The sequence below is a fragment of the Physcomitrium patens genome, chromosome 23 (genome assembly GCF_059467195.1).
Source record: "Physcomitrium patens ecotype Gransden chromosome 23, ASM5946719v1, whole genome shotgun sequence".
In the NCBI taxonomy this organism is placed as follows: domain Eukaryota; kingdom Viridiplantae; phylum Streptophyta; class Bryopsida; order Funariales; family Funariaceae; genus Physcomitrium; species Physcomitrium patens.
Window position 1 is genome coordinate 6284815 of NC_143432.1, and position 9911 is coordinate 6294725.

Below are 9911 nucleotides of genomic sequence, written 5' to 3' on the forward strand. Positions count from 1 at the left end.
TTATAGAACTAAAGAGATAGAGAATCAACATCAATAAGATTCAATTTAAAAACTATCATTTTTTGACTTATCAAAAAAGACATTACAATTGTCATAACCTTAAAGATGACATAATAGAAATGAAGAACTTTAAGAACAACATATTTTTTTTTCAAATAGATGGCGAGATACAATGCATTTGATATCACAATCTTAAAAGATACTTCTAATATTTGGTAATTTTATTGGAGATAGAAACAACCCTTGATAGTCTTACAAATATATTCTTTGCAAGAAGCTATAAAGGCCTCGACAACAATCAACTAATGGAGTCACCTTCTTGCCTTTGAATGAGACATTATCGATAGCTAAAAAAGCCTATCAATTATCTTCAAAGAAAATAAAGATTAAAATATGTGGTAAATATAATTTATTATATTTTAGACTTCATCAACATATAATTATTCTTTTTCATGGAACTTATCTTTAGAAAAAAAAATAATATCACAAATATACATATTATTCCAATAATTACTTATATTATTAAGTAGAAGTAAAACTTTATTTAAATTTATTTAAATATATATAAATTCAAAGCAAAAATTTATTTTTTGATTGTATTATTTTTTTGGATAATGTTGAATAATGTGCTTAGGTTTTCAACTATATAAGTACAATCCTTCTTGAAAAAATTGAGTCTTTTTTTTTGCTTAGTAAGTGATTTAAAATGTATCATATCAATTTGCATAAGTTCTAGCCTTCATAAATAAGTTTTTAAAAATTTAGAAGTTATTATTATGATTAAGTTATTCCTCTCTAATCATATTTTTATTCTTAGCATCTTTTAAAAAGTCACATGTTATATACAAAAGCTTCAAAAATGAATTCTTTTATTGAAGTTTTTTTTTCATCATTTACAATAAATCTTTGACATTATCTTTTAAGCCATATTAAAATTGATTGATAGAGTCTTTGTCATTCTAATTTACATCACAAACAATGTTTTAGGAATTTAGCAACATATATAATAGTTAAATATGATCTTTATTATAAAGATAAGATTTTGGTCTTGCTATCTTTTTTTAATTCTTTTCTTAAAATATGCTTGTAAATACTTTTAAAAATGAATTTAGATCACATAAATGTTGTGAATTTTTTTCCATAAAAGGTGAAAATAAAAAAATAAAAAAAAACACTTCTAGATAGAAGTGCATCTATGAATCTGAATTGAATAAATTCATTAAGATATTAATAGTGATTCAACCTTAGATAAAACTATTTGTTTTGTTAAAATTCTTGAAATTTTTATCTTGTTCCATGAAAATTTGATAACATATTAATCCTTGCATTCTTCATACTTGTAATAGCAAGATTTCTTGGATTCAATTATAAAGTTAATCAACTTGTTTCTTCCAACTATATAACTTCTTGGCATAAATATTGAACTTTATTATTGATTTCTTCCATATATATAGATATTATACTTCTATGATTGAATTTGGTAATATATGAAATTTCTATCCTAAGAGTGTTAATAAGCTCATGAAGATTTTTAATAGTTAAAAATATATTTTTATTTTATTAAGAATAGCTTTTAAAAATATTCTTTTTATTTATATAAAAATAATTTTACAAATTTACAAATAAAATTTAAAAAAATTAATCTATAATATCAAATTAAAATTTTCTATAAAGAAAGGTAGTCCACCTTTTTTAAGGAAAGAATCAATGATAAAAATATATTAATATTAAAAAATAAAAATATTAGTTTAAAAGTGGATACTTTATAAATTTTGAAATACAACAAATAAGTATGTCTAATAAGATGTGCTTACTTCTATAACAAAATAAGACCAATGAATTAACACTCTTAACAAATTGTTAAGGACATAAATTATAAACAACCAAAATATCCATACATTTGTATGTTACTAGAGAAGAATAGAAAATCACTCAAAATTACTATTATATTAAAAATAAAATAGCTATTACTAAAAATAAAAAGATAAGAGGCTCTTAAAATAAGACAAAGAATAAAAAAGATATTAACAAGAGTGTAAAAGGCTTCATTCTTATTTCTACATATATTATCTAATTAAGAATAATGTGGTAATATTTTGTAAGACCTCTAATATGTATTCAACTTGTAAGACTCTTGTGTAACTTGCAAGACATGTTTCTTATATGTGCACTATATGGCCAACTTATATCACAAATCATCAATATATGCAACACGTGGTCAACTTGTTGGATGAGTTTTTAATCTAATAATCAACTACAAATACATATAATATCGAATTTTCTTCTACAAAATAATATCAAATTTACTTATATATTTTTTTTATCTAAGACTTCTTATTTAAGCAATTTTATATATTTGTGATAACTTCTTATCTTCCAACATCTTATTTTCTTTTTATCTTATATTAAAGTTGAAATATAAGGCCTTGCTATAGAACCAACATTTACAAGATTACATAATAACAACAACTAAGCTTAAGTATTAGGATTTTCATAACAACTATGATAGATATGCAAGCTTATTAGTCCTTCACTTATTCTAGATGTTACAATCTTGATCAATGGTTAGGCTTGTGCAATAATTGCATCTATTATTTGTCTAGATGTATCAAATATATAAATATTTTGAATAGAAGAACTTACTCAAATCTAAAAAGTCACATGAAACTTGGTGACTTCATTTAGTGAAGCCATACTATTAAATATCTTTTTCAATTCTACAATCTTGGCTTTTAAGATTTTTTTTATCAAAAATAGATTGATCTATGTAGATATAAAATAAAGCAATTATTCTCATTATGGTAGTAGCTTTTTTAGGCCTAAAAATATGTATTATGTAGGCAACCATATCAATGATATATACTAACATATTCTAATCTCATCAAATATTTATGCAAACATTGCCCTATTATTATAATTAAAAATAATTCTTGATGTAGCAAATTTTAAGAGCCACTTTTTAAATTTAGATAATTTTTTTTGACAAGTTGATTTTTAGTAAATATATTCTTTAATTTTAGTATAAAATATGTCAAATATATATATAATACATGGTGTATCTTTTTTTTTAAAATCAAAAGTCTTACATGTATTACATTTGATTACTTCTAAAGCTTCCATACTTATTTTTATATATTTAATAAATACTTAGAGTGGCTTAAAAGATGGTAGTTCACATATTATTAAGATGGATAGAATGCTGCTATTTGAAAGCAATTTCAATACTATAATCTATCCTTTTGTGTCTTCAAAGGATATTTTTCTTACTTCTTTTAATAGATTTCTATTCTTTACTATAGAAATTAAATTAGAAATAGTACTTTCTTTAAAATTAATAATAAGTTTTATTTTGGCCTTTCAATAGCACTTTATTATTTATAATTGAAGTAAGTATATCCTATTCTATTTCTCATGTTTAAAGTACCTCATGATCCAAATATTGTGGCAATAGTTCAAATGTATACTACTTATTAAAAATAGAAGATTGATAATATTTTTTTCCATTCAACTTTAAAATTCGAGCTTCAAATGTAACAAAGAAATGCCTTCAGCTTATCTCAAGAAATAATCTCTTAATATATAATAGGAATTATTTTTTATCTTGTAAAATATGTCCAAACTTCAAATCTAAAGCCTCTTAATAGTATCTAATGTTGAAACAAGGTGAAAAATCTTATTATAATCCTTTATTAGCTCAAAATTCTTGATGTGATTACTTTTCAAGTAGTATGGTAAAAAAAATTAATAATAATGATTCTTAGTTTGCATTTTAAAAAAGATTACTTTGATACCAACTTGTATCTACAATCACGATCAATCTGTATAATTCATCAACAATCACTTTTAGATCATGACAAAGCTAAGAAGCATTATCTATTTGATGTAAATAGAAGGATCTCATTAGCCATCAATTTGACCTCATTTCTATAATATACTTATAAATATAGACTAATATAATATGAAATAATTAAACATCAAAAATCTTAGGCAACAATTCTTATAAATAAGAAATGGTATATAAAACAAAAGCCAAAAATGCAAATCGGATTTATCTCAATAACATAAAAGCAAAAATTTACAAGTAACTAAAGTAACCAATGCTTATTTACAATTAATAGTCAGAAGTCATAATATTTCTTTATAATAAAAAAATTGGACCAAGATTTAAAATACAAAATATCAAGAAGAAAAAAATTAGAGCTTATTTTAAAAAAAAATTATATATATATATATATATATATATATATATATATATTAAATAAATTTCAATTCAATGCTTTAAATGTCTTTTAATTGTCAAATCTATAACAATGTTGGCTTCTTTGAACAACTTCTATATGTAAATAATATAAAAATTATTAAATTTGGACTTTATATGCTCTTAAAGTGAACTTCTAAATATTAACATTCAAGAATTATAGACAAAAAATTTGTTATTTTTACTTTTTAGAAAATCTCTATATAATTGGTAAGCTTGTGCTCATTGAAAGTAAAACAAAATATTGATGAAAAATTTCTTAGATGATTCATCCATCATTTTCTATTGTTATATACTACCACTATGTGCCATCATGAGTTGCCAATTCTAACAAGCAAAATAATTCTTCTCCAATCTCAATGCTACTAAATCTAGGGACTTGTTTGTACCCTTGCTTCATAATTCAAATGTTTCCTTTATTTAACTTGCATTCATATGATGATATAAGCACTTACACAAAAATATCATTATCTCAATTTCAATTGTTAAACCACGAATACAAATATTGATTACTACTAAAATATCATAACCAAGCTCTACAATGTGTAATCAATTCACAAATTGTCATGAATATATACATATAAATCAATAATTATCTATATGATTAGATAAAAGTACATAAAAGTAGATTAATTCCATTATATCTTCTATAGAAGATTTTTAGAAGCTTTATAGATGTTGCTTTGACTTTATATGTATCTATAATTGATTTTTTAGGTTAAAAATGTAATCAATAAATTAGCCATATGCTACACATGTTGGTAGCTTGAAGAACAAGTTATTATATGGTACACACATAAAAAACTCGTCTTGTAAGCTAAGGTATGTATCTTATAAAGTTAATACATATTAGAGGTCTTATAGAACATTGCCTCATAGCTCCTACTTAGATAGTACATATAGAGGCAAGAATGAAGCTCTCTTCACTCTTGTCAATTCTTTTCTTGCTTCTAGTTTAGATTCAAGAGTCTCTAATTTTCTTATCTTTTGACAATAGCCATTCCAATTTCCTTTTAATATTCATACTTTTTTTGTTTCTATTTTGTTATACTTATTTATTTACTTTTATTAAGTTCTTATTTCTGATAGATTGACAAGAATATACTTACAATATTAGAGCTTTGTCTTTTTTTGATTAAGAGTGAATTACTTCTTTCTCTTGATAAGACATAAGTATATTAGAAGTTGTGGATTATCTTCTTTTAAATTAATATTCTTCATAGTATCTTCTTTGTTCTCAAGTCCTCTCTTCTATTTATCTTGAGCAATATTAGATATTTTTTTCTAAGTATTATCATAGCAAAGCTTGTTGAAATGAAGAGTAGAATAGTAAAAATACAAAAGCAATTGAAAGAATTGATGCTTGCGATGCATTAATTTAGTTTACCACCACAAGAAGTAATAAGAATGGCAGGAAGTAAAGATATAAATATGGTTGGAGCTGCTTCAACATCTGCACCAAATCATGTCCCTTTTCCTATAATGGAACATCTTTTTGGTATTATAAAATCAAAAGTTACTATAATTCAATGGCAATATCAATGCCTCTTCAACATATACATTCAAAAGTAGAGGATATGCAAATTAATGCGATATGTTTCAAACCTCTTATTGAGCAAGAAAAAACTTCATCGTTAGGAAGGATTATCCTTATATTATAGAAAACCTAAGTATACTATTCAATATTTTTTAAAGAACCGAAATAATTATAAAATAAGAAGTACAAATTTCAAAGAAGTTAATATATCAAAAAATGAGTGTGTCTAGTTATAATAGGGATTGTGCAGCTGGAACTTCTTATAATACCTAATAAAGGTCCTATTTTTTTTATTAGAATCCTCATCTTATTTTACATTAAATATTATTTTAGGACCTATAGATTACAAAGCCCCTACCTTGTTAGATTCAAGAGCCTCAACATGTTTCATAGATAAAGAATTTGCTAAAAGACTTAGCATATCTTTAGTAAGGAAAACTAAAATTATTCATTTAGAAGTCATAGATGGTCGTTTGTTGTCTTTTGGAGATACTACTCACAAAATTATTTTTATAAAAATAATAATCAATGATTATAAAACCTTTGTGGTATTTAATATCATTAGATTTCATTCTAATTCAATTATTTTAGGCTTATTGTGGTTAAAAAAATACAACCCTTGAATAGATTAGATTTCTTGTACTCTCAACTTTTCTAAAAGTATAATTAAGAGTATAGTTAATCAAATAAAAAATCACAAGTCTAGTACAATTAAACTTGTATTTGTAGGTGCAAGAACTTGCTTGCATGCTGCAAAAGAAAGATCACCTTATGTCATTTATGTACACCCATTTCTAATAGTGCAAAGACTTTAAGTAGTATTCCAAGCGAGTATCAATAATTTCAAGATATATTTGAAAAAAAGAATGCAGATACTGTTCCAGAATATTATTCCTATGATTGCTCAATTAACCTTCAAAAAAGAGTATAATTGCCATTTGGATTAATCTATAATTTATTATAAAATGATTTGGTTCAACTCAAGAAGTATATTGAAGAAAATCTAGCCAAGAACTTTATATGCCATTCTAAATCTCTAACATGAGTCTTAATTCTATTTGTAAAGAAAAAAATTGATTATTATAAATATATATTGATTATCAAAGACTCAACAAGATCACCATAAAAAATAAGTATCTAATATTTTTAATATTTTGACTTCTTGATCAATTGAATCAAGCTAAGATCTATACAAAAATAGATCTATGAGGAGTATACAATATAGTAAGCATAAAAAAAAGAGATAAATGGAAGAATGCATTTTGAACCAAGTATGGACATTTCAAATATAATGTCATGCTTTTTGGACTTACAAATGCACTAACAGCTTTTCAACATCTTATGAATGATATTTTTTAAGAATCTTTGGACGATTTTGTTGTTTATTATCTAGATAGCATCTTGATCTATTCTAAGAATATAAAAGAATATAAACTTCATATTTGTCATGTGTTATAAAAATTAAGAGATGTAAGACTCTATGCCAACATTGAAAAGTATATATTCTACACTACTCAAGTTGACTTCTTTGCTTATATTATTTCAAATGATGGACTTATGATGGATCTTAAGAAAGTTCAAATTATTATGGATTGAAAAATTCCAAAAACGGTACGAGATGTTCAATATTTTTTAGAATTTGTTAACTACTATTGGATCTTCATCAAGGACTTGTCTTGAGTTGTAGCTCTACTTATACATTTGACTTATAAAGACAAATTTCAGTAGAATTAAGAAGCAAAAGCAGCATTTGAAGCTTTAAAGATAATCTTTGTTTTTGCACCAATCTTATATCACATTACCTTTTTCAAGGCATTCTTCATAGAAATAGATGCATTAGACTTTGTTTTGGATGTTGTATTATCACAAATAAGAATAGATGATAAATTTCATTCAATAGCTTTTCATTCTATAAAATTTTCAATAGCCAAGATTAACTATGAAATTCATAATAAAGAGCTTCTTGTAATTATAGATTCTTTTCAAGAATGGCATCATTATTTAGAAGGCACTTCTAATCCAATCACTATATATAGAGATCACAAGAATCTCAAATACTTCATGTCAGCTCCTATCTTGAATCATCACCAAGCTCGTTAGAATATGTCTTTATCAAGATTTGATTTCAAGATCATATATTGACCTAGAAAACAACAAGGTTTGACAAACGCCTTCTTTAGATATTTTTATCTTACACCAAAAGAAAGAGATGCATCTTTTCATTAACAAAAAATGATTCTTTTGAAGCCAAAGCAATTTTATCTACAAATAATAAAATCAACATTGACTATTGATTCTACTTTTATCAACAAATTCAATCAAGTATGTCTTCTAATACTCTTGTTCAAGATATCAAGAATCCTTCTTTCAAGTCTCATGACGCTTCTAAATTCAAATTCAAAAACAACCTACTCTATTTCAAAGGATGCCCATATGTTCCAAAAAGAGAAGCATGTTTACATGTTCTTTAAACATACCATGATTTTTAAGCAGCTAGATATTGTAGATACAATAAGACTTAAGAGCTGATATTTAAAGATTTTTGGTTGCCACAAATGTGGAAGGAAATCAAAGATTTTGTTCAATTATGTGATATTTGTTCAAGATCAAAAACTCTCCATCATCGAATTTATGGACTTCTTCAGCCATTACGTATTCTAGAACAATCATAATTTTTTGTTTCCATAGATTTTATTAGAGATCTTTCAGTTTCAAGTTTGTATGATTCTATATTTGTGATAGTAGATCATTTTACAAAGATGGCATATTTTGTACTATATACAAAATCTATCACAGGTGAAGAAACAACCAAGTTTTTTTTTGATGATATCTATTAATATCATGGATTTCCAAAGGATATTATATCAAATACAGGGAATCAATTTGTATTAATACTTGATTTTATTTTTTTTTGCATTTTAAAAGTAGACATAAAATTATCTTTGGCCTTTCATCTTCAAATTGATGGATAAGTGGAACATATAAACCAAGTTTTTGAGCAATATTTAAGGTGTATCATCAATTATCAATAAGATTATTGGAAAACCCTCTTGCCATTGACAAAGTTTACTTATAATAATACAATGCATTCTTCTATGCAATAAATATTTTTCTTTTCCAATTATGGTTATCATCTATGACTTGATATTTTTGACTTTTTAAAAGTTGATAATCCTGTGGCAAAAGTTTTTTCAAATTTTTTGTCTAAGCTATATAAAACAATAAAGGAGCAATAAAAGAAAGCTCAAAAATGAAAAAAGTTCAATGTATATACCTATCAAAAGGAACAACTATAATTTAATGTAGGTGACAAGGTATGGTTACTTTGTCGTAATATCAAGATTATTTATCTTTGTGATAAATTTGACTACCGCAGGCTTGGATCTTTTTTAATATGTAGAAAAATCAATCTAGTTGCTTATTAATTATATCTACGAGAATCAATGAAGGTCTATTTTATCTTCCACATATCTCTTCTTAAATCATATTAGATTGTGAATATACCAAGAAGAAGAGAAGCTCAATCTCTTCCTATAGAAATAGATAATAATGAAGAATTTGAAGTAGAAGAAGTTCTGGACTCAAGGCAGTGCCAAAATAAATTGGAATATCTTATCCATTGGCACGGATATAATATTAATGAATGTACATTACTTAGGTTTGATTTAGGGTTAGGATTTTGTTAAGATTTGGTTCAGGATTTAGGATTTGCTTAGGATTTGATTTAGGATTAGGATTTGATTAAGATTTGATTTAGGATTTAGGATTTGATTTAAGATTGGTTAGGATTTGATTTAGGATTTAGAGTTTGGTTAGGATTTGATTTAGGATTAGGGTTTGATTTAGGATTTAGATTTTGGTTAGGATTTGGTTAGGATTTGGTTTAGGATTTAGAATTTGATTTAAGATTTAAGATTTGATTAGATTTATTTTAGGATTTGATTTAGGATTTAGAATTTGGATTAAGGTTTAATATTTGGTTAGGATTTGATTTAAGATTTATGATTTGATTAAGGTTTGATTTAGGATTGATTAGGATTTGATTTAGAGTTTAGGATTTTATTAAGATTTATTTAGGATTTAAGATTTAATTAATTTTTGGCCTAAAGTTTAAAT